Source organism: Muntiacus reevesi, chromosome 1, assembly GCF_963930625.1.
Source record: "Muntiacus reevesi chromosome 1, mMunRee1.1, whole genome shotgun sequence".
NCBI classification, from domain to species: domain Eukaryota; kingdom Metazoa; phylum Chordata; class Mammalia; order Artiodactyla; family Cervidae; genus Muntiacus; species Muntiacus reevesi.
Window position 1 is genome coordinate 25850307 of NC_089249.1, and position 25944 is coordinate 25876250.

Below are 25944 nucleotides of genomic sequence, written 5' to 3' on the forward strand. Positions count from 1 at the left end.
GCTCCCCAAAGTTAATATAATCTTGCTAGCTAAGTTACTTCAGTCATGTCTGACTCTTTGGGACCTTATCGACTGTAGCCCTCCAGGTTCCTTTGTCTATGGGATTCTCTAGGTGTGAATATTAGAGTGGGTTGCCATTTATTCCTCCAGGTAATGTTCCCGACCTAGGGATTGAACCCACATCTCATGCAGATCCTGCACTCAGGCAGATTCTTTATCACCAAGCCACCATTAATTGAAGGATATTATCTAGAATAGTATATTTAATTTAATTCTAATCACTATTGTGACCATTAGCAAGATCTAGATATTCCACTCTAAAAGAGATGAGATAAACTAGACCACTCTATGGAGCTGATCAGACTGTGTCATGTAATTTATAGTAGAAAGAAATCAAGAGCTATTTCAGGGAGCAAATGACTTAGGAGTGACACGACTGATGTGAAACACTGAAAGGACCCGACCTGTGGAAAGGAAATTAAAAGCATTCTTTCTTGTTTTAAGAAATTAAATTATAATAAATGGGTGAAAGCTATATAGTTCAGTTTCACATCAGAAATCTTATTTTAATCATCAGAGCTGCTAAAGATAGAGTAGGTTGCCCTAGGAGTTAGCAGATATATCCAAGCAGAGGTTGAAAAAACCAGTTAGCTAGTACATTGACAAAGATACTCAATTATCCACAGAAAGGCTGAGCTTGGTGACCTTACTATTTCTTCCAGACATGAAAGTGTATTAATCTATGATGTAAGTTAAAGCAATGTTGGGACAACACTGAATTTCTTTATCTTTTCAAAGTGTCTGATTCTGTCAATTAACTTTCTGGATGATCTTAATCAGCATTGAAGTTCAGAGAAAGATCTTAAGTGTACTTGTTAAAATATATACTCTCTTCATGTTATAGTATAATATGTGGTATTGTATAGTATAGTATAGTATGGTATGTGTTATCTTGTTGCTCACTCATTGCTCTATTAGATTTGTTCATCAGGCTGCTGCAACAAAGTAATATAAGCTGGGTGGCTTGGAACAAGAAAAGTTGCCTCATAGTTCTGGAGGCCAGAATTTCAAAACCAAGGTGTTGATAAGGCCACACTACCCCTGAGATGACAGAGAACGAATTGTCCCAGGCCCCTCTCTTAGATTCTGGTGGATTCTTGGATTGTGACTATATAGCTCCAGTCTTCAAATGCTTTTATCCCTATGGGTCTCAGTGTCCAAAGTTTCCTCTTTTTATAACGACTTTGGTCACCCTGGATGATGGGCCTGCCTTTCTTCAGTATAATTTCATCTTAACTAACTACATCTGCAGTAACCCTATTTCCAAATGTGGTCACATTCTGAGGCTCTGGGGTTAGGACTTTAACATATGAATTTGCAGGGGAGAAGAAGGGACATAGTTCAACTCAGAACACTCACACAACTCCATCTTTTCCAATTTAATTTTCTAACGTTATGATTGGAAAGTTATTAATAGTTCTCTAGGGATTCATGTGACAGCTGGATTTATTAATATTATAAGTTCCCTTGTTCATGATGGCATGGCTACTGCAAAAGGAGGGGAAAAACTGGATTCTCTTTCTCAGTCAGCCACTCACTAGAAATGTCACAGTTTCTCTGAATATAGTTTTCTCAATGTGTAGATATACTAACCTTGCCATAAAATACATGACACAGTTGTTATCAGTCAAATACAGTGATGTGCATGCATTTGGTAAATGTGAAGCACTTGGGAAAAGTCTTAGAAAGAGGATGGAAGGGGCTTATCTAATTCTTTGCCAGGATTATTTAAGAGTATCTGTAGGAAAAATGTGACTTTACAGAGCTAAAGATTAGCCCCATCAACACTAGTCTGCTTCATATATGGATAAAAATGTATGTATAACCAATATAGACATGAAAGTAGTGAATGACTTTCCATATTTATATGAATGATACATTTTTACTTTATTTTTCAATTTATATAAAATAAAAATTAATCTATGGTGCCAAAAATAGAACAGTGGTTTCCTAGTGTCAGGGTTAGAGGAAGGGATGGACATTTAAAAAGGAATGAAGAACCATTCAAGGTTTGTGGAATTATTCTAGGCATTGACTGGTTATTTAATCAGTGTATACAATGACTGGAATTCATTCATTTTAGACGTAGCTTATCATAAATAAGTCATTCCTCAATAAAGTTGATAAAGAAAAAAATACCAGCACATTTGAAGTTGACTTTCCACCTCTGCTGAACTGTGGTTGGTGGGCTGGTGTCTTTTGTCATTATTCTCTGTGTTTAAAGGGATTTGCAAACTTCTACAGTGGTGTCCATAAAGGGTTACCAGTACTGTGTCTTGGGAGGTTGGTGAGCTTGTTTTTGTTTTTCTAATTTGAATACACATTTTTATAAGAGTAAATCAAATTTGGGCTGGCTAGTATAATACTCTGTTGCTGCTGCTGCTGCTAAGTTGCTTCAGTCATGTCCGACTCTGTGCAACCCCATAGACAGCAGCCCACCAAGCTCTGCCGTCCCTGGGATTCTCCAGGCAAGAACACTGAAGTGGGTTGCCATTTAACACTCAGCTAACTGGTATCAGATGGTGACTGTAGCCATGAAATTAAAAGACGCTTACTCCTTGGAAGAAAAGCTATGACCAACCTAGACAGCATATTAAAAAGCAGAGACATTACTTTGCCAACAAAGGTCCGTCTGGTCAAGGCTACGGTTTTTCCAGTAATCATGTATGGATGTGAGAGTTGGACTGTGAAGAAAGCTGAGTGCCAAAGAATTGATGCTTTTGAACTATGGTGTTGGAGAAGACTCTTGAGAGTCCCTTGGACTGCAAGGAGATCCAACCAGTCCATCCTGAAGGAGATCAGTCCTGGGTGTTCATTGGAAGGACTGATGCTGAAACTGAAACTCCAATACTTTGGCCACCTCATGAGAAGAGTTGACTCATTGGAAAAGACCCTGATGCTGGGAGGGATTGGGGGCAGGAGGAGAAGGGGACGACAGAGGATGAGATGGCTGGATGGCATCACCAACTCGATGGGCATGAGTTTGAGTAAACTTCGGGAGTTTGTGATGGACAGGGAGGCCTGGTGTGCTGTGATTCATGGGGTCGCAGAGAGTCAGACATGACTGAGTGGCTGAACTGGACTGAACTGGTATCAAAACTGAATATTTAATAAAAAGTCTAGCTAGCCACAGAAAAACAGCAATTCTTGTTGTCATAGCTGATGCACCCAGGCTCTACCATTTTTTATTTATATACCTACAAGGATAAAAACTACCAGAGGCAGAAATGACCACACATAGCATAAGCTCTACTTGACCACATGCACCACTGGGGTGAGGTGGCATAAAGAGCTTAGGCTTTGAAATCAGTCCTGGAACAGAAACTAACACGTGCTTTCTGTGGACAACTCTGTGTATTTGTTTCCTTGATTACAAGGAAATGTAATGTTTCTCTGATTATCTATCTCACAGAAATATTTATAAACTGCCTACCGTACGTTGATAATTGTTTTGATGCTGATGAGATGAAGCAAGAGAAGTTTAGGAAACAAGAAGAAATTAAATGACTTGCCAATGTCACAAAATTAGTATATGTCAACAAGGAGGTAGGGGGCAGGATTGAATTTGACATTAGTTCGTCTGATTGAATTCATCATTTTTTCTTTTACACCTTACTGTATGTGTGTGTTCTTCTCTGTTGCAGAAAAGTCCTGATAAGTTTTTTAAAAATTAGTGGCAAGGAGGCAGTCTTATACTATTCATTTCTACCCAGCCTGTCTAGCAACACTAACGTCCATATTTTCCACCAGCAGGATTAAAAGTTTATTGGCAGTGATGACATCTTCCCAGTCTGAGGTGGTGACATCACGGCTCCCACCACTGGACCAATCTGGCCTTTGTAAACTTCTAAAAAACCTATTCATCCTAAAGGAAGGCATCACTTGATGAAATGTACAAGTTCAGTTTCAGATGAACTGGAACACAGGCTAGTCCGATTCTCAAAATAAATACAGTGATAATCGATATACTCTACTCCATCCTGATGGCTCCACTCCATCCCTGATGACTCAGACAGTGAAGAGTCAGCCTGCAATTCAGAAGACCTAGGTTCAGTCCTTCGGTTGGGAAGATCCGCTGTAGAAGGGAATGGTTACCCACTCTAGTATTCTTGCCTAGAAAATGCTATGGACAGAGGAGCCTGGCAAGCTATAGACCATGAGGACTCACAGAGTTGGACACAACTGAGCGACTAAGAGTTTCAGTTTTCACTTTAACCTCATCTATGGGAAAAAAGAAGAAAGGCAGTGAGAGAAGGCTTTTTAGGAACATACTTGTAACATCAAAAGCATTTCTAAAGACAAAAATCTTTGCTGAAAACACTGATACCCAAGGAAAACATTTTGCTATTCATTAAACTATATGTTCTCTAAGGTTTCTTTTAAATTCGAAAGTTTATACAATCTTATACTCTTTTGATGAGATTCTTCTTGGATCTTCATTTTCTTGTGCAGATCTTTGATTTTAGTTCAGGTCCAAATTACTTCCTGCCGGAATTTCTGCAACAGCCTTCTAGCTTGTCTTCCAGCCAGATTTGTTCTCCTTTAGAGAGCCCTGTGTGTATCCTCTCCAGACTAAACTACCTAAAGCAGAGTGCTTTTCCCACATTCGTTTCTATTTTGTCACACCAACGTTATATTTTGTTATTGGAACATTCTCCCATGATGTTGTTTTCTCTCTCATGACTTGGAAATTAAATCCCACTCATAAGTAAGTCCCATGTTTCAGATAAGCACTCCAGAGCACACAATCATTTCCTTTTCAGAACAGGTAGTGCAGCTCTTTTAAGTATGTCTCACTTTAGCATTCATTTATTCTCTAATTGGCTCATATTTTATAATTCTGTCTTTCGAGCCACAATGACCAAAAAAATTTGTTTCTTCTCTCCAGCATTTTGCTCAAGACCACAGTTCTTCATAAATTCTTACTGCATGTGTGTATGCTCAGTCACATCCAACTCTGTTCGACTCCATGCATGGTAGCCCACCAGGCTCCTCTGTCCATGGAATTCTCCAGGCAAGAATGCTGGAGTTGGTTGTCATGCCTTCCTCCAGAGGATCTTCCTGAACCAGGGATCAAACCTGCATCTCTTATGTCTCCTGCATTGGCAGGCGGGTTCATTACCACTAGTGTCACCTGAGAGGCGCTACCTGAAAAGGACAACTGCATCTCTTCTTACAAAGCTGGTCATAGTGAGCCTATTAGTAAAATTGGATAGCAGGAGTATAACTGAAGAGTAAAACAGGTAAAAACTGTGATATTTACATGGCAACACACCCCATCCTATCAGTCAGTTCAGTTCAGTTGCTCAGTCGTGTCCAACTCTTTTTGCAACCTCATGGACTGCAGCACACCAGGCTTTCCTGTCCATCATCAACTCCCAGAGTTTACTCAAACTTAAGTCCATTGAGTCAGTGATGCCATCTAACCATCTCATCCTCTGTTGTCCCCTTCTCCTCCTGCCTTCAATCTTTCCCAACATCAGGGTCTTTTCAAATGAGTCAGTTCTTCGCACCAGGTTGTCAAAGTATTGGAGTTTCAGCTTCAACATCAGTCCTTCCAATGAATATTCAGGACTGATTTCCTTTAGGATGGACTGGTTGGATCTCCTTACTGTCCAAGGGACTCTCAAGAGTCTTCTCCAACACCACAGGTCAAAAGCATCAATTCTTCAGTACTCTGCTTTCTTTATAGTCCAACTCTCACATCCATATATGACTACTGGAAAAACCATGGCTTTGACTAGATGGACCTTTGTTGGCAAAATAATGTCTCTGCTTTTGAATATGCTGTCTAGGTTGGTCATAACTTTCCTTCCAAAGAGCAAGTGTCTTCTAGTTTCATGGCTAAAGTCACCATCTGCAGCAATTTTGGAGACTCCCAAAAATAAAGTCTCTTATCATTTCCATTGTTTCCCCACTTATTTACCATGAAGTGATGGGACCCGATGCCATGATCTTTGTTTTATGAATGTTGAGTTTAAGCCAGCTTTGCCACCCTTCTCTTTCACTTTCATAAAGAGGCTCTTTAGTTTTTCTTCACTTTCTGCTATAAGTGTGGTGTAATCTGCGTAACTGAGGTTATTGATATTTCTCCCGGCAATCTTGATTCCAGTTGGGCTTCATCCAGCCCAGTGTTTCTCATGATGTACTCTGCACATAAGTTAAATAAACAGGGTGACAATATATAGCCTTGACATACTCCTTTTCCAATATGGAACCAGACTGTTGTATAATGTCCGGTTTTAACTGCTGCTTCTTGACCTGCATACAGATTTCTCAAGACGCAGGTAAGGTGGTCTGGTATTCCCATCTCTTGAAGAATTTTCCACACTTTGTTGTGATCCCAACAGTCAAAAGCTTTGGCACAGTCAATAAAGCAGAAATAGATCTTTTTCCGGAACTCTGTTTTTCAACGATCCAATGGATGTTGGCAATTTGATCTCTGGTTCCTCTGCCTTTTCTAAATCCAGCTTAAACATCTGGAAGCTCATGGTTCACGTACTGTTGAAGCCTGGCTTAGGGAATTTTGAGCATTACTTTGCTAGTGTGTGTGATGAGTGCAATTGTCCAGTAGTTTGAACATCCTTTGGCATTGCCTTTCTTTGGGATTGAAATGAAAACTGACCTTTTCCAGTCCTGTGGACACTGCTGATCTTTCCAAATTTGCTGGCATAGTGAGTGCTACACTTTCACTGTATCAGATCTAATCCCTTGAATCTATTTGTCACTTCCACTGTAAAACTGTATGGGATTTGAGATATTCCCTACTTTCTTTAATCTAAGTCTGAATTTGGCAATAAGGAGTTCATGATCTGAGCCACAGTCAGCTCCTGGTATTGTTTTTGCTGACTGTATAGAGCTTCTCCATCTTTGGCTGCAAAGAACATAATCAATAGTAGCAGTGGCTGTGTGATTCAGGAGCGACTTTGAGGAGATACCCCATATTCAAGGGCAAAGGAGAAGCCCCAGCAAGACAGTAGGAGAGGCAAAATTGCATCTAGAATCAAGTCCTATACCCACTAGAGAAGCTCAGAGGGCTCAAACAAACCTTTGTGCACCAGGACCCAGAGATCCCACAGAGACTGAGACAGAACTGTTTCTGAGTATCTCCTGCAGAGGTACGGGTCAGCAGTGGACAGCTGCAGGGGCCGGGGGTCTGATTGCAGCAGACCTGGGAAAGGCATAAGCCCTCTTGGAGGAGATCACCATTAACCCCACCATAGAGCCGCCAGAACTTACACAGGACTGGGGAAACAGACTCTTGGAGGGCACAAACAAAACCTTGTACACACCAGGACCCAGGAGAAAGGAGCAGTGACCCCACAAAAGACTGACCCAGACTTGCCTGGGAGTGTCTAGGAGTCTCTGGCAGAGGCACGTGTCGGGGGTAGCCTGCTGCAGGGTCGGGGGCACTGAGTAGAGCGGTGTGTTCATGGGACCTTTTGAAGGAGGTCACGGTTATCTTCATTACCTCCACCATAGTTTAGCGTCAAGTCAAATAACAGGGAGGGAATACAGCCCCACCCATCGACAGAAAATTGGATTACAGATTTACTGAGCATGGGCCCTCCCATCAGAACAAGACCCAGTTTTCCCCTCAGTCAATCTCTCCCATAAGGAAGCTTCCATAAGCCTCTTATCCTTCTTCATTAGAGGGTAGACAGAATGAAAACCACAATCACAGAAAACTAACCATCTGATCACATGGACCACAGTCTTGTCTAACTTAATGAAACTATGAGCCATGCTATGTAGGGCCACCCAGGACAGACAGGACATGGTGGAGAGTTCTGACAAAATGTGGTCCATTGGAGAAGGGAATGGCAAACTATCCTATCAAGGACGACACAAAAAGTTAGAGGAAATGTTTTCTGACTCTTGGTTTCTAATAAATCCTAGATTCCCTATTTCAGTGGACGAAGTAGCAGGGTTCAAGCCCCCACATCACTGAGGTTTGGGCAAAAGATTGCCCTGTCTAGCTTGTGGCTATTCAGTGCTAATAAGCCAAGTGAGAGTAGATGGCAGGATCCCTGGGTCAGGAAGATTCCCTGGAGGAGGGCATGGCAACCCAATCCAGTATTGTCGTTTGGAGAACGCCATGGACAGAGGAGGCTGGTGGGCTAGAGTCCACAGGGTCACAAAGAAACAAGCACAACTGAAGCGATCTAGCACACATGCACAGTGTAACATTTATCTTAAGATCTAATAGAATTTTATTTGCAAAGAATCTTATGAAATGCCAGGGGGAAACAGAATCATTTCCTTCCTATTAGATGGGCTTCTTTAAAAAAACAAACAAACAAACAAAACCCCAGAAAACTCTAGCTAGCTAGCTATCATCCATCCATTCATCCATCAAACCAATCTCAGCCCACTAAGCTACGATATGATTGAAACATTACCTGTGCACATCTTTCAAACAAGGAGAAAGAAAAAGAAGCAGAGAGACACTAGAACAAATCAAAGTGACAAGTGGATCCAAGCCATAGTGAAAATATCTCTGTGATTCAGGGCAGACCAGTGCAAGAGTCCCCTCCTCCTAGGTAAACAACATGAGAGTGCCCTGCGTTGGGGGTGCTAGCTTAGCTGCCTCAAGGGTGCCCCCTGCTGGCTGTTACTCGGGGGATTCCCACACAGCACTACTTTTGTATGAATCACCACATTCCCATAGTAACCACCGGAATCCTGTATCTGAGAGAATGAGAAAGTGGTGAAGTGTTAGTACATACATGCGTGCATGTTCAGTCGCTTCAGTCATGTCAGACTCTTTGTGACCTGATAGACTGTAGCCCACCAGGCTCTTCTGTCCATGGGATTCTCCAGGCAAGAATACTGGAGTGGGTTGTCATGCCCTTCTCTAGGGGATCTTCCTGACACAGGAATTGAACCCATGTCTCACATTTCCTGCATTGGCAGGAGGATTCTTTAATCTAGTGCCACCTGGGAAGCCCATATTAGCACATATCCACACCTAATTTCTGTTACGCTTCCAAGCAGGGAGTGGAATTGGGAAGTAAGGAGCTATGTGATACAGAGGAATTCTAATATCCTTGTCCAGTTGTGAGAGTCAGGTGCTACGGCTGAAAATACCTTACTATTCTGAGTCAAATATGTTTCCAAAATTCCTTGGCCTGGCACACGAGGTTATTTAAAAATCAGATGAAACCTGACTTTTCTTCCTTCTCTCTTTTTTCTCCTCCTACACTAACTTTTTACAGCAACCAAACAAGCTTTGATTCTTTAAACTTCCTTTCTTTCTCAGAGGCACCCTCTCTCCTCTTTTATGCCTGTCTAGTTGACCTTCTTTAGAACCTCCCCAGATGGCCCTGATGAGCAGGAAAGTTTGCAAACTACTGGCCTACCCAAGGCCCAAATCAAGTTTGACTTCATCCATGACACCTGCCCGGGCTACTCTGGGATCCTGGCACATCTCCCTCTAACCACCCCCTCAGCTACAGTTTATATCAATCCTTGGCACATAATCATTGGTTGCCTCATGTCATTTCATCTGATGATCTCTTTTTATTTTTACTTAGCACCTTCACTGTTCTTTCCCTTCCTTAAATGTCTGTGTGTCTTAATCCCCCAATTAGAGGTGAAAACAATGAGAGCTGAATCCCACTGTGTTTTCCTTTTAGTTAGGGATCAAGAAATATGTTCACTGCCTGGAAGAGGTCAGAGACACCGAAGCAAAGCCAAACCATTATTTAAGCCACACAGCCAAAGGCAAGCTTTGCAGGAGAGCTGCATGCCCCGCAGTACCCTGAGGTTTGGCTCTCAGGGTCTGCGCCCTCTTGCCAAGTTGCATACAAACGAGAGTTTAGGAAATTCAGCACAGTTTCTCAATCAGTCTTAGTTCTGATGAGGCAAGAATCTGCATTAGGTAAACTTAGGTGTCACTTTTTGAATATTGTGTCTTCATGTTCTGAGTGTCAAACCGTATAGAAACATTGCAACAATCTGAAAGAGTTCAAGTAATCTATAAAAGTCGCTAAGATCCAAGACTCAAACCGTGTTGAAAGAAAGACACCTTGGTCTAATTCTGCACAAGGGTGAGGACCACTGGATACTCTAGTGATCCACTCCCAGGTTTTGGGAAACAAGTCAGACAAACAGGTGGTGCGGGACTGTTCTCTTTGGGTAAGAATGTACTCTCATGGAACATGCTTCCCAGTAATGCCTCCCAGTATAAACTTAAAGGAAGCACTATCATTTATAAAACTGCATCCTTATCAGGCTTCTACTTTCAGGATGTGCGATCATTAAGACACCATCCTTGGCTCTAATCAAAGCAAAGGGAATTTATTTATGTTTTTAAATAAGCTTTTTATAATGGACATTTGGTAACCACAAGTCAGTAAAACAGAATACAGGTTTCTTTTTAAGACAAATCAAAATAAGAATCAGGAAGTTGTGGACCGCTAAGTCTCTGTTTGCAGCCTCCTTTAGCATCCAGCTATGGTATAGCTGCTCTTTCCTCTAGAGACTAAGACTTATGAGAATAAGGGTCTCTGAGGCCCTTTAAGACCTAAGGATGCTTTGTGTTCTGCCTTCTATATGAGATCCTTTGTGTTTGGCCAGTATCATTATTTCATTCAGATTTAAAGAAACATATGGGGCTTCTTCATTTCATTGATCCCCTTTTATTCACAGCCTTCCCTCTACCTATTGGTATCACCTGGCTATTCTTTCTCTATGTACTTACCAAAATAGGGAGAGTTTAAAATATGGCATAGATTTTGGTATCTATATTTCATTCATCCTTTTCCCCCTGTCTAGTCATTCAATAAACACTGAGTATCAACCCTTGTAGAAACACTGCAACAACCTGAAAGAGTTCAAGTAAGCCATAAAAGCTGCTCAGATCCAAGACTCGAAATGTGTTGAAAGAAAAACACCTTGGTCCAATTCTGCATAAGGGTAAAGACTACTACAAAGAGAAAATTTATTCCTTTCAGATCAGCAGAATAACTAGTGTAAAAAAAGAAAAAATCAGAGCAGAAATAAATGAAAAAGAAACAAAGGAGACTATAGCAAAAATCAACAAAACTAAAAGCTGGTTCTTTGAGAAGATAAATAAAATAGACAAGACATTAGCCAGACTCATCAAGAAAAAAAGGGAGAAGAATAAAATCAATAAAATTATAAATGAAAATGGAGAAATCACAAGAGACAACACAGAAACACAAAAGATCACAAGAGACTACTATGAGCAATAAAATGCCCATAAAACGGACAACCTGGAAGGAACAGACAAATCCTTATAAAACTATAACCTTCCAAAACTGAACCAGGAATAAATAGGAAATCTTAACAGTGCTTAACACCACAAGCATAGAAATCAAAACTATAATAAAATATCTCCCAGCAAATAAAAGCCTAGGACCAGATGGCTTCACAGGTGAAGTCTACCAAAAATTTAGAGAAGAGCTAAAACCTATCCTACTCAAATTCTTTCAGAAAATTTCAGAGGAAGGTAAACTCCCAAACTCATTCTGTGAGGCCACCAGCACCCTAATACCAAAACCAGAAAAACGATGCCACAAAAAAAGAAAACTACAGGCCAATATCACTGACAAACATAAATACAAAAATACTCAACAAAATTCTAGCAAACAGAACCCAATAACATATTAAAAAGATCATACATCATGACCAAGTGGGTTTTATCCCAGAGATGCAAGCATTCTTCAATATTTGCAAATCAATCAATGTGATGCACCATATTAACAAATTAACAAATCTCAATAAATGCAGGGAAAACCTTTGAGAAAATTCAACACCCAGCTACAATCAAAACTGTCCAGAAAACAGGCATAGAAGGAACACACCTCAGTGTAATAAAAACTATATATGACAAACCCACAGCAAACATTATTCTCAATGGCAAAAAACTAAAAGCATTTCTTCTAAAATTAGGAACAAGACAAGGGTGTCCACTGTCACCACTATTAGTCAACATAGTTTTGGAAGTCCTAGCACAACAATCATAGAAGAAAAAGAAATAAAAGGAATCCAGATTGGAAAAGAAGAAGTAAAACTCTCATGGTTTGCAGATGACATGATCCTCTATATAGAAAACCCTAAAGATGTCACCAGAAAAATCACTAGAGCTAATCAACGAATATAGTACAGTTGCAGGATATGAAACTGATACACAGAAATCCCTTGAATTCCTATACACTAACAATGGAAAAACAGAAAGAGAAATTAAGGAAACAATCCCATTCACCATTGAAATGAAAAGAATAAAATACTTAGGAGTAAATTTATCTAAAGAAACAAAAGACCTATATATAGAAAACTATAAAACACTGATGAACGTAATCAAAGATGACACAAACAGATGAAGAAATTCATGGATTGTAAGAATCAATATAGTGGAAATGAGTATACTACCAAAAGCAATCTATAGATTCAGTGCAATCCCTATGAAGCTACCAACAGTATTTTTCACAGAACTAGAACAAATAATTACACAATGTGTATGGAAAAACAACAACAACAACAACAACAACAACAAACTCGAATAGGCAAAGCAATCTTGAGAAAGAAGAATGGAACTGGAGGAATCAACCTTCCTGATTTCAAACTATACTGCAAAGCTACAGTCATCAAGACAGTATAGTACTGGCACAAAAACAGAAATATAGATCAATGGAATGAAATAGAAAGCCCAGAGATAAATTCACACACCTATGGACACCTTATCTTTGACAAAGGAGGCAAGAATATAGCATGGAGAAAAGACAATCTCTTTAACAAGTGCTGCTAGGAAAACTGGTCAACACCTGTAGAAGAATGAAACTAGAAAACTTTCTAACACCATACACAAAAATAAACTCAAAATGGATTAAAGGTCTACTTATAAGACCATAAACTATAAAACTCTTAGAGGAAAACGTAGGCATAACACTCTCTGACATAAATCACAGCAAGATCCTCTATCAACCACCTCAGAGAGTAATGGAAATAAAAACAGAAATAAACAAATAGGATCTAATTAAACTTAAAAGCATTTGCACAATGAAGGAAACTATAAGTAAGGTGAAAAGGCAACCTTCAGAATGGGAGAAAAATAATAGCAAATGAAGAAACTGACCAAGAATTAATCTCAAAAATACACAAGCAGCTCATGCAGCTCAATACCAGGAAAGCAAACAACCCAATCAAAAAGTGGGCCAATGAACTAAACAGACATTTCTCCAAAGAAGACATACAGATGGCTAACAAATACATGAAAAGATGCTCAACATCACTCCTTATTAGAGAAATCCAAATCAAAACCACAATGAGGTATCATCTCACATCTGTCAGAATGGCTGCCATCAAAAAGGTCTACAAACAATAAATGCTGGAGAGGGTGTGGAGAAAAGGGAACCCTCTGACACCATTGGTGGGAATGCAAACTGGTACAGCCACTATGGAGAACACTGTGGAGATTCCTTAAAAAACCTGAAGTAGAACTGCCACATGACCCAGCAATCCCACTGCTGGGCATACACACCAAAGAAACCAGAACTGAAAGAGATATGTGTACCCCAATGTTCACTGCAGCACTGTTTACATCAGCTAGGACATGGAAGCAGCCTAGATGTCCATTGGCAGACAAGTGGATAAGGAAGTTGTGGTACATATACACAATGGAATGTTACTCAGCTTAAAAAATGAGACATTTGAGTCAGTTCTAATGAGGTGGATGAAACTAGAGCCTATTTTACAGAGTGAAGTAAGTCAGAAAGAGAAACACCAATACAGTATATTAAGGAATATATATGGAATTTAGAAAGATGATAAAGACGATCCTAAATACAAGGCAGCAAAAGAGACAGAGATGTATAGAAGACTTTTGGACTCTGTGGGAAAAGGCGAGGGTGGGATGATATGAGAGAATAGCACTGAAACATGTATATTACCATATGTAAAGTAAATGATGAGTGCAAGTTCAATGCATAACAGATCATTCAAAGCCAGTGCTCTGGGACAACCAAGAGGGGTGGGGTGAGGAGGGAAATAATAGGGGGATTCAGGATGTGGGGACACATGTGTACCTGTGGCTGATCCATGTCAAAGTATTGCATAAATCACCACAGTATTATAATTATCTGCCAATTAAAATATATAGATTAATTACCCCCCCCCAAAAAGGGCAAAAATTTGTATAGCACATCAGTGCACTGAACATTACCAGACCTGTTCTGTGCTGAGAACAGAGAAAATAAAATTTCATTCCAAGTTTACAGATCTCTCTCCACTACCCCTGAAATCTGTGTAATGATATAATGATTCAGGTCTAGGAGAGGACACAGGAGCAACATTTCCTGAAGGTAGTAAAATGCATAAACTTTTACTACCCAATCCCAGGATCCCAGGTACCTATATTTATAATTAACATAATATTATAAAGGAGTGATTGGTATGATTCTGTCAAGAAAAAAAAAAAGAGAGAGAGAGAGAGACTTTGTAAAAGTCCACAGCAGCTATGTAGCCACACAAGCTCACCCCAGGGCCCTTGCACAGACTGTTCCTTCCATAAAGCACACAGTTCACAAAGCTGGTTCCTATCTTACCCTTCAGGTGTTAGATTAAATGCCACATGCCCAGAGAAGCCCTCCTGAACACCCAGTGTAATAGTAATGAGTATGTTTCCTTCTCTCAGATTCATGTAAATTTGCTTCACAAAACTTATGATAATTTTCAGCTGTTTCCATTTGTATATACTTTGTTAGACATTCCATTAGAATATCAGGTCTTCACTGTCTCTCCAGTGCCAAGCTAGTCCTAGCTTAGAGGAGACACTTAGGAAAAAAATGAGGGAGAAAAGCAAAGGACCTAGTTCTTATATGAAGAACAAATTCATTTCTTTTTTTATATACAGATGTTTCCCATTTGTTCTATGCCCAAGAAACAAATTGCTGTGAGTTGACTGCACTGTTTGTCAAGTCACTGATTACAAAATTAAGCTGGGCCTTACCACTCTAGATCCTATTAAAAGATTATACTTTACCTCTGTCATATTTTCTAACTCAAAGTCTTCTGAAATTTGTAAGGTGCTGATGGTGATCAAGGTCCCACCCAGTTATAACCTTTATTCCTGCATTGACACAGTTTTCATGAAGGCTAAAAAAAAATAAAATAAAATAAAAATATTGTGGGAACTGCAATGACTTTAGTAATCTCAGAGGTAGATAGTCATATAAACCTAATGCAATTGCCATAACCTAGAGATTGTCATTGGAGAAGGAAATGGAAGCCCACTCCAGTTTTCTTGCCTGGAGAATCCCAGGGACAGAAGAGCCTGGTGGGCTGCCGTCCATGGGGTCGCACAGAGTCGGACACGACTGATGTGATGCAGCAGCAGAGATTGTCATGGGGCCCAAGGGTTAAGTCTGCAGACACTTCCCACAAAATAAGATTCACACTAGGAGCTTCACTCTTGGGTGATTTCCCCATGGCAACCTAAAAACCAAGGAAATTTCCTGCCTAGGTAATAATTCTTTGCAAAAGAGGGTAGATGTACAGCATAAATTACTTTCCGGAAAAAATGATAAAGGTGAAACAATTGTAAAACAGTAACTATATTTCCATTTATTTTTCTGTGGTTCAAAGAGGAGATTTTTCCTCTCTTTCTCGGGGCTGCCTAGGAAGTGGCAGCCACCTGCTTGGCATTACTGCCGCTCTCAGACCCTTCCTGAAGCCCAAAATCAGGGTCAAGAAGAGGACCAAGGAGCTCATCCAGAAGCAGTCAGGCCGATATGTCAAAATTAAACAGAACCAGCAGAAACCCAGAGGCACTGACAACAGGGTGAGCAGGAGAGTCAATGGCCAGAGATCTTGATGTCCAATATGGTTACGGGAGCAACAAGAAAACACAGCGCTTGTGGCCCAGTGACTTCCAGAAGTTCCTGGTCCACAACCTCAAGGAGCTTGAAGTGCTGTTGATGTGTAACGTCTTCCAGTGCCGGGACTGCTCACAACATCTCCTCCAGTAACCCCAAAGCCTTTGTGGAAAGAGCAGCCCTACTGGCCATCAGAGTCTGCAATCCCAACGCCAGGCTGCGCAGCAAAGAAAATGAAGAGAGGGCTACTGCACAATTTTGTTTATGTTAATAACACCATAAAACTCAGGCGTGGGTGGGGGGGCAGGCGATTCCTGGCTTGTCAGAATAGAATGTCATACAAACCAAAGGCCACAGCTTTAGACCAAAACTTCACCAACATTAAGTTTTGTTAAGTATTTCTCTTCTCTGTAGAGTACTGAATATCACCTATCAGTTCTTTCTTCAAAAGTCATCTTTGAAATGAATAACAGAGCCATTCATACTATCTGTCCCCACAAATTCTCAGGCTCTAATGTATAACTTAACCAAAAGAGCATCCACTTTCTGGAAAAATATTACTGAGATTTTTTTCTTTTATGCTTTTCAGGTTTTCCATGAAGATTTATCTAGAATGGATTTGGGATCACTGCTTCACTAGAAGGTTATAGATAGCTCATGACAGAACTTGGTTTTTTATTTAAAGAAAATAAATGAAGGATTCCCTCATATTTCAGTTCGTAAAGAATCCACCTGCAATGCAGGAGACCCTGGTTCGTTTCCTGGGTTGGGAAGATCCCCTGGAGAAGGGATAGGCTACCCACTCCAGTATTCTTGGGCTTCCCTTGTGGCTCAGCTGGTAAAGAAGCTGCCTGCAATGCAGGAGACCTGGGTTCGATCCCTGGGTTGGGAAGATCCCCTGGAGAAGGGAAAGACTACCCACTCCAGTATTCTAGCCTGGAGAATGCCATGGGCAGTCTGTGGGTTCACAAAGAGTCAGACATGACTGACTGTCTTTCACTTTCACTTTCTTTCACTTTCAAAATAACTGAAGTTCTCAAGAGTGTTGAACACCAATCTATTTATCAGCTAAATAAATAAATGTTCATTTGAGAATACAAATAGCTCCTTGAATGGTCTCAAATGTTCTGTCTTTATCATCTGTGTGCACCAAAATGTCCACCCATCTTTTACTTGGAGAAAATAAACTGTAACCATGAGATGATTTTCAGAAGACATCAAATATAGACTTTGGACCAGATAGACCTGAGTTTGCATTTTGATTCTGAGTTTGCAGTACTTCCTTGGGGGAGACTCTAGGCCCTTTTCGGTTTTAATTTTTCATATAGAAACTGATGACCTCATTCATACATACAGCTTCAACCACCAACTATACGATCTTAAATCATTAAATTAGCTACAACCAGACTTTCCTGCTGAGCACTAGACTCATCTCTAATTGGGTTTTACACAGTTCACCTCCGATGGTTCAGTGGCACCAAAAACAAAACAGATTAAAAAGATGAATTGATTCTCAATCCTGATTAACAGCACCACCACCACTTTATAACTCAAGCCAGAATGTGAGAATTATCTCTATGTCACTTACTCCCCACAAAACATCAATCTATGAATCCTGGAGATTTGCCTCAATTAACCTCTTTCCTGTATGTCCCTGCTACGTTCTCAGTGCAGCTGTTTGGGACCTTAGTGTGTGCTATGCTCAGTTACTCAAGTCATGTCTGACTCCTTTTGCAACCCCACGGATTGTTAGCTCACCAGGCTCCTCCGTCCATGGGATTTCCCAGGCAAGAACACTGGAGTAGGATGCCATTTCCTTCTCTAGGGTATCCTCCTGACCCAGGGATCAAACCCGCATCTCCTGCATTGACAGGTGGGTTTTTTTTAACAATGAGCCACCAGGGAAGTCCAGTCTCAATTTACCTAACAACTAAAGATGTTGAGAATTATTCATGTGCTTATTGGCTATTAACATCAAGCTTTCATATTAGATGTGTGTGTATATGTTCAGTTGTGTCTGACTCTTTGTGGTTCTATGGACTGTACCCTGCCAGGCTTCTCTGTCCATGGGATTCTCCAGGCAAGAATACTGAAGCAGTTTGCCCTCCTCCAGGGGATCTTCCAGACCTAAGGATTGAACCCATGTCTCCTGCATTGGCAGGAGGATTCTTTACCATTGAGCCATCTGTAAAGCCCCTTGGGACCTCAATGGTCCCCTCCAATTCCCTGTCACCTTTTTTGTTAATGTCATACATCGTGCCTCCATCTAGCTTCCAGTGGGATCTTTGCGTATATCACCAGGTCACTCTCTCACTGAAGCTTCTTCAGTTTTTATATCCTGTTAATGTGATTCACAATGAAATTTAAATTCTCAATTGTGGTCTATAACAAGGCACTGTAAGTGATCTGATCCTGGCGTCCTATTCCATTTCATCTTCTACCATTTGTGCTAACATGTCAGACACTTCAGTCATACACATGATTTTTGGCTTCCTTAACAGGCCCAGCTCAACCCCTCAGATTGGGTCAATGGTGTTTCCTGGAACTTCAATGTATTTACCAGGGAACTTTTCAATAGTTTCCAAATCTGTCTTTCCCTTAGAATTTAATTTAAGTACCTTGAGAAGGGGGATATAATTTTATCTTTGTATCTCTAGTGTTTGCTACTCATAATAATTGTTTGACAAGTAGATGGGTGAATACATAGGTCAAAGAGAAAGGAAAGGGAGGATGTTATGAACTTCAAATTATTCTGAAAGATCAGGAAAGGTGAGGAGCATAAAGAGGTAGGAAAGAAAATAGTGGCTGTAATACAGTTCATATCTTTAGATTTCAAAATCTCTCAGCTTTTATAACCAAGTAGGTAGAAGTGTAGCATTGATTCCATCATTATTTTACAAAGACATTTAACAATTTTATGCTTCAGTTTTTTTTTTTTTTTTTAATCTTCAAAGAAGGACAAATTACTACAAAGCACTAGTACTCTAAAACCTGTATCAAAGTTATGGATAGATATTGGTGATAATACTTAGAGGAAAGGTGCTATGATATTCAAATGTAAAAGAATAATGGGAGAGAATCCAAATTGTCTTTACACAATGCTATTTCAAAACAGTAAGCATAAATCACTGCAGATGGTGACTGCAATTAGAAGACATGAAATTAACAACACTTGCTCCTTGGAAGAAAAGCTATGACCAACCTAGATAGCATATTAAAAAGCAGAAACATTACTTTGTCAACAAAGGTCCATCTAGTCAAAGCTATGGTTTTTCCAGTAGTCATGTACGGATGTGAGAGTTGGACTACAAAGAAAGCTGAGCACCAAAGAATTGATGCTTTTGAACTGTGCTGTTGGAGAAGACTCTTGAGAATCCCTTAGATGGCAAGGAGATCCAACCAGTCCATCCTAAAGGAGATCAGTCCTGAATATTCATTGGAAGGACTGATGCTGAAGCTGTAACTCCAATAATTCAACCACCTGATGGGAAGAATTGACTCATTTGAAAAGACCCTGATGCTGGGAAAGACTGAAGGCAGGAGGAAAAGGGGACGACAGAGGATGAGATGGTTGGAAGGCATCACTGACTCGATGGACATGAATTTAAGCAAGCTCTGGGAGTTGGTGATGGACAGAGAAGCCTGGTGTGCTGCAGTCCATGGGGTTGCAAAGAGTCAGACATGACTAAGCGACTGAACTGAACTGAACTGAAACATAAATAGGAAACTCTCTAAGCATTAGTTTTTCTACTATTTTCTTTTGAAGTTTGTTATTTTGAAAGTACATAGATGTTCACAGCTATAAAGAGGCAGCAATGTAACATCTATTTGAAGTACATGTGAAGTCACCATTGTGGTGGTTGTTCAGTCACCCGGTCATGTCTGACTCTTTGCAACCCCCTGGACTGCAGCACGCCAGGCCTCCCTGTCCCTCATCATCTAAGGTCATACCCATTGCATTGGTGACATCATCCAGCCATCTCATCCTCTGACAGCTTCTCCTTCTGCCCTCAATCTTTCCCAGCATCAGGGACTTTTCCAGTGAGTCAGCTGTTCGCATCAGGTGACCCAAAATACTGAAGCTTCAGCTTCAGCATCAGTCCTCCCAATGAGTAGTCAGGGTTGATTTCCCTTAAGATTGACTGGTTTGATTTCCCTGCGGTCCAAGGGACTCTCGGGAGTCTTCTCCAGCACCACAGTTCAAAGGCATCAATTCTTTCACGCTCTGTCTTCTTTTCGGTTCAGCTCTCACAACCACATGTGACCACTGCGAAGACCATAGCCTTGACTATAGGGACCGTCAGGGTAATGTTGGCTGAGTAAGGTCTCTGTTTTTCAACACAGTTATGCTGTATCAATTACTTCATATAAGTACAAACAAGGGAGATGAATTTGGGGCTTGTAAAAATTATCTTGCATTAAGTCAGATTTTATTTTGTCTCAAATTCAACAACTCTGTTTGAATGCCATCATCAGCAGAGCCTTATGATGGAATATATCATTGTTTAAATGAACACCCATAGAGTTTTAGAAGAAGTTGACTGTCCATACCATTAGTTTGAGTTATAATTAAACCATAAGGCTGGCAACTGCATGTCATAATTTCAAACACAGATATTTTAAAATGCACTTAAGGGAGAGGAGAGGAGAGGGTGGGATGTATGGAAAGAGTAACATAGAAACTTATATTAACATGTGTAAAATAGATAGCCAATGGGAATTTGCTGTATGGCTCAGGAAACTCAAACAGGGGCTCTGTATCAATCTACACGGGTGGGATGGGGTAGGAGATGGAAGGGAGGTTAAAAAGGGAGGGGATATATGTATACCTATGGCAGATTCATGTTGAGGGTTGACAGAAAACAACAAAATTCTGTAAAGCAATTATCTTTCAATAAAAAAAAATAAAAAGAAAAAATGAATAAAATGCAGTTAATTAAAAGAAAACTTTTAGTTTTAAAAGTTTATTGAGTCTATGTTTTGTTTAATTTGTATCTTCCTCTACAATATCAGACATTCAAGGGATGCTCAATAAAAGCTTAGGCAAATTATTAAACCTTCTAAGTCTCATTTTTACTCATCAAAGAGATGGGATTAATACTCATATCAAAAGTTGTTGGAGGATTACATGAGATTGTGCTTTGTATTGTGTCTGGTACATAGTAACCAGTCAGTCAAAGTTTGTTATTATTATGTGTATATCTGATCCTGGTTAAAGGGCTATTTTATCTTCAACATAGTCATAAAAATCTAAGACTGTGCATCTCATACGTCAGTTCCATAAATGGGGTGTAACTAAACACAAAGCCAGGTTCAGAGACAAAATGGAAAACTCACAAACTGAGCCAGCCAGTAAGGAAACACTGCAGACTAAATAGCTTATGAAACAAATTCTTGCCCTTTGGAATATCTTTTTATCTATCATGCAAGATAAGGTTAGTATGGGATAACAGTTTACATTATAGGTCCAAGGCAAATAAATGTTGCTTCACGTGAGTTTTTCTCTCCATCAGGGATTTTCATCAGGTCTCCCACAGACCTATGACTCCAAGTAGATCAAGAATCACTGGTCTAGACTATTGCAAGCATAGAAGGTAGCTTATCCTTCTTATAAGCAAATTTAAAAATAAACTTTTAAAAGGTTTCCTCCCAATTCTCCTCATCTTTTCAGGTGTATTCTGAATATTCTCTCTGTGTATATTTTTTTATCTCTCTTCAGCAGAGACACAGAACTGTTGTCTACAGTCATTCAGAACTGATATCAACTTTGCTACTGTCCTATCCATCCATTAAACCATCATTTATAGAAATTTTTTCTGCTGTGACCAATATACCACCTTATTCATATTGTTTTCCTTTTAAATGATGTGGAAGAATAAGATCAGTGTTCTAGATAGAAGATGAGACTTTATAAACAATAGAAGATTCACTATCATTCAGTTTAGAGAAAAAATTGAAAATGATTGCAGATAGTGAACAGTAAAATTTTCTTAAAATACTATGAGTTAAAATAGTTTATCTTCAAAAAAGATGAAATTTATTGATCTGAAGAAGTCATCAAAAAGGTAAGTTGAATCTCAGGCTAAAAAATCAAGAAGGACTGGATTTGTCAGAAAGCTTACCAAATTTTCTAATATCAAAGAATGTTTTCAGGGAAAATATCATGAACAGAAGGAAAGAACAAGAATTTGTAGATTTTTTTTTCTCCCAACAGTGATCAAAATGTAGAGACATAAAAGCCTGACATTATGGAAGCCAGAAGGGTCTGTGCTGTTGTGGGACAGGATTCTGCTTAGACTTCACTGCCTCATTTTATATGATCCACTTCACAAGTATTCACTGCATGTTGCACTTATTTCATGTTCACTAAACAATCTTTATTTGGCAGAAAAAGAGACACAGAAGTACAGAACAGACTTTTGAACTCTGTGGGAGAAGGTGAGGGTGGGATGTTTCGAAAGAACAGCATGTATATTATCTATGGTGAAACAGATCACCAGCCCAGGCGGGATGCATGAGACAAGTGCTTGGGCCTGGGGCACTGGGAAGACCCAGAGGAATCGGGTGCAGAGGGAGGTGGGAGTGGGGATCGGGATGGGGAATACGTGTAACTCTATGGCTGATTCATATCAATGTATGACAAAACCCACTGAAATGCTGTGAAGTAATTAGACTCCAACTAATAAAAAAAAAAAAAAATCTTTGTTTGGACCCAACATACCAGTCTGCTTCATGTTTGAGTACAGATGTCTTTTATGCCTTACCCCTCCCACTTCCCCTTCTGTCTCTCATCTGGGCATGCTGATAAGAAAGCCTAGGTGCTTTGTCACCAACAGTAAGTGTAAATCATGCACTAAAACCCTCACTCCAAGCCTCAGGCCCTAACCACCACAAAAACTCGAAGCTGGTCTCCCTCCTTTCACAGTTCTTTCAAGACATTTCAGATCAGTTTGAGAGACCTGTACTACTCTCCCCAGAAAGCTTCATTATGGGAATAATAAACTTTTCCATACGTTCTTGGTGTATGTGTATGTGTGTGTGATGATCAGTTTGGAAATCCAAATCAAATTTTGAGTGGGGATCCACCTCAACTCTTTGGACTGGCCATAGCATCCAGTCACCAAGATACTGGAAGGAGGTTTCCTTGCAATGAAGACATAAAAATTTGAGTACCTAGGAAAAAATCTGCATCCAATAGAAACATAATAAACAGGGATTCTAGTTCATAGATCAATTTCTTATGAGTTCATATACTGGAAATTCATTCCATTGAATCTAATCGATGTTAAAATGATATTACAACTCAGTTTCAGAAACTGAGAAGCTAAGGTTAGTCTTTGGAATCTGGTAATCCCTCCAACAAATCATTACAATACAATTTCTCTTTTTATTTTATTTAGTGTATGAAAACACAATTTTATTCCTCTAAGAAATAAAGCACATTTCATTTGAAGGAACAATTCTATTTTATGGGAGGGAAACTTAAATGCCTGCAGTGGGCAGTAGGTAACTTAAATGGAGCAGGTTGTAATACAAAGAATTACAACCCAGAATAATCTGGCTCTGTTACAGTTCCTATTAAAACTCTTTACTGTGCTTTAAAAAGGCATTGCAGTCAGATTTTGACCCTGTACTGTAACTGCTCATGTGAAAAGTTGCATTATAGGAATATCAGCATTTTAATTTCTTTGCTGTCAAACAGAAACAAAAACAAAAAGTTTTTGGTATCTGCAATGTAGACACCAACTTACAGGAATGTATATAAATGGGAGGAAAATGCCACTGAAGGAACCAAGGCCTCTATTTCAACTCTCTCTTGCTTTGCATTTCCACTTTCATTTTTACTTTATTCTGACCAGACCCTTATATTTCATTAATTGCTATAAAATCTGATAAAAATGGACTTCACTCCTGAAGGATATCCAGATGGTAATTTCAGTATTTCCAAATGTTTTTGAAAATACCAAAGTCAAAATTTCATGGAATATTTTATGGAAACTTTGAGCGATTTGATAAAAATGTAACAACTATTTGCTGAACTAGAAATCTGCAAAAACAGCTTTTTAAAAAATGAATTCTGTGATTCTAGAGTTATCTAGAGCTAGGTTCAAATAATTAGTAACTAACTGTGGGACTGGGGAAAATTCATTAACCTCATCTGTCCTGTGGAGAATCTAGTGAGGATTAAATGAGATTGCATATATAAAGCATCCACCATACAGCCCAGAACAGGAAGTGCTTCATAAATGTCAATTCCTTTCATTTTCAATCTTGTCTATGTGAGTCCTTTGAGTTTTGGTACTCTGAAATCTTGTAGGGGCTTCATAAGCCTAACGGTTCATGTTACACAGAATACATAATCATAAAGAATAGCTTAATTGATTAACTTGTACAAGCATAATGATGAAATCTTATAATCTGCATAATCATAAAGAATAGCTTAATTGATTAACTTGTACAAGCATAATGATGAAACAATAGTAGAAATGACAGTAGTTTGTTGATGCACCCATATTTGAATTTGATGTAATGAAGAAGGTGAAAGAATTAATGATGGTTATTTCTCACTTACGGCTACTCACTGAACTATTGCTTTTCTTCCCTCCTTTCTGACAAACCACAGAAAATCTACCTGCTTAGAGGCTGTGAAGACAAAGTTTTAAACAACCAATACAAATAGCTAAGCAAGGAGTACTCTCTATACGGGAATTCATTGCCTATCCTCAAAAAGCATCATTAATGCACTGATTCTATAGAAGTAAACTCTGATGCTAACAGGGAATGAGACTGAAAGCAATTAAGCGTCCTGCTTTCAACCTCCTAAGGGATCTTTTCAAGTTAATCTCCTTGAAAGCCTAAAACAAAGCCACTTACAAACACAGGGTAAATTTTAAAGCTTGTTAATACAATACTAGGGGTAAATATGTAAATATATCAAAGGTCAAGTCTCAGTTCCCATAGCAAAATTGTAACTTAGCCACTTAACACGTGTAGCAACCCAGAGTATCCATAACCAGAGGAAAACATTTCTTCAGTGGCTCTAGGCCTTTCTGTCTTTGAAAACTTTTGGCTATTATGTTGCATTTATTTTGGCGTGTTTACTCACATTAAGAATTCAAAAGCATCGCATTTAAATTCTACAATTGAAAGCTCTTCAAAAAAACTTCTCCTCATTTTTCAGTGGTGATGGCTTCAGCCACATTCATCCTGAAATTGTTGTTCATTTCAGCCAGGGGCATTATAAATTCATCCATACACTTCTGTGGAGAAACATTTATGATAAATCATCTTTGGAAGACTGTTTTATGCTATAGCATAAGTCAGAAAGATTTCACTGGAGGCTCAGCAGTAAAGAATCTGCCTGCAATGCAGGAGATGTGGGTTCAACTCCAGGGTCAGGAAGCTCCCTGGAGAAGGAAATGGCATCCACTCTAGTATTCTTTCCTGGAAAATCCTATGAACAAAAGAGACTGGTGGGCTACAGTCTACGAGATTGCAAGAGTCAGACAAGACTTAGTGACTAAGCAAAAACAACAACAATACGTCAGGAAATTTAAGAGTGTTCACCACGCAGCAAGGCGCTTCCTAGGCAGCACAGTGGTAGAGAATCCTCCAGCCAATGCAGGACATGAAAGAGATGCAGGTTTGATCCACCGGTCAGAAAGAGCCCCTGGATTAGGAAATGTCAACCCACTCCAGTATTCTTGCCTGGAAAATTTCCATGGACAGATGAACCTAGCTGGCTACAGTCCATGGAGGTCACAAAGATTCGGACATGACTGAGCTACTAAGCGAACGCACAGACACACACACACACACACACACACACACACACACACACACACACACACACACACACACACACACACACACACACTCCCCATATAGTAAAAGAACTCAAAGTGGGAAATAACTAAAACTTAAGGGCTAAAACCAGTAAGCCTTAACCAAAGCTGAGGGACGCATTTTTATGGAAACTACCAAAATAAAATAACAATGTAAACATGGGATAAATTTTAAAAGCAGGGGTATAAATGATTTTTTA

General features: G+C 39.6%; 1 protein-coding gene and 1 pseudogene across 1 annotated transcript in view; one reads left to right on the plus strand and one right to left on the minus strand.

Annotated features, from left to right (window-relative positions):
* FAR2 (fatty acyl-CoA reductase 2) overlaps window positions 1-25944 on the minus strand; it is a 171637-nt gene that overhangs the window by 98731 nt on the left and 46962 nt on the right. The gene's annotated exons all lie outside the window — the stretch shown is intronic.
* On the plus strand, window positions 12394-16170 carry LOC136165086 (large ribosomal subunit protein eL32-like; annotated as a pseudogene).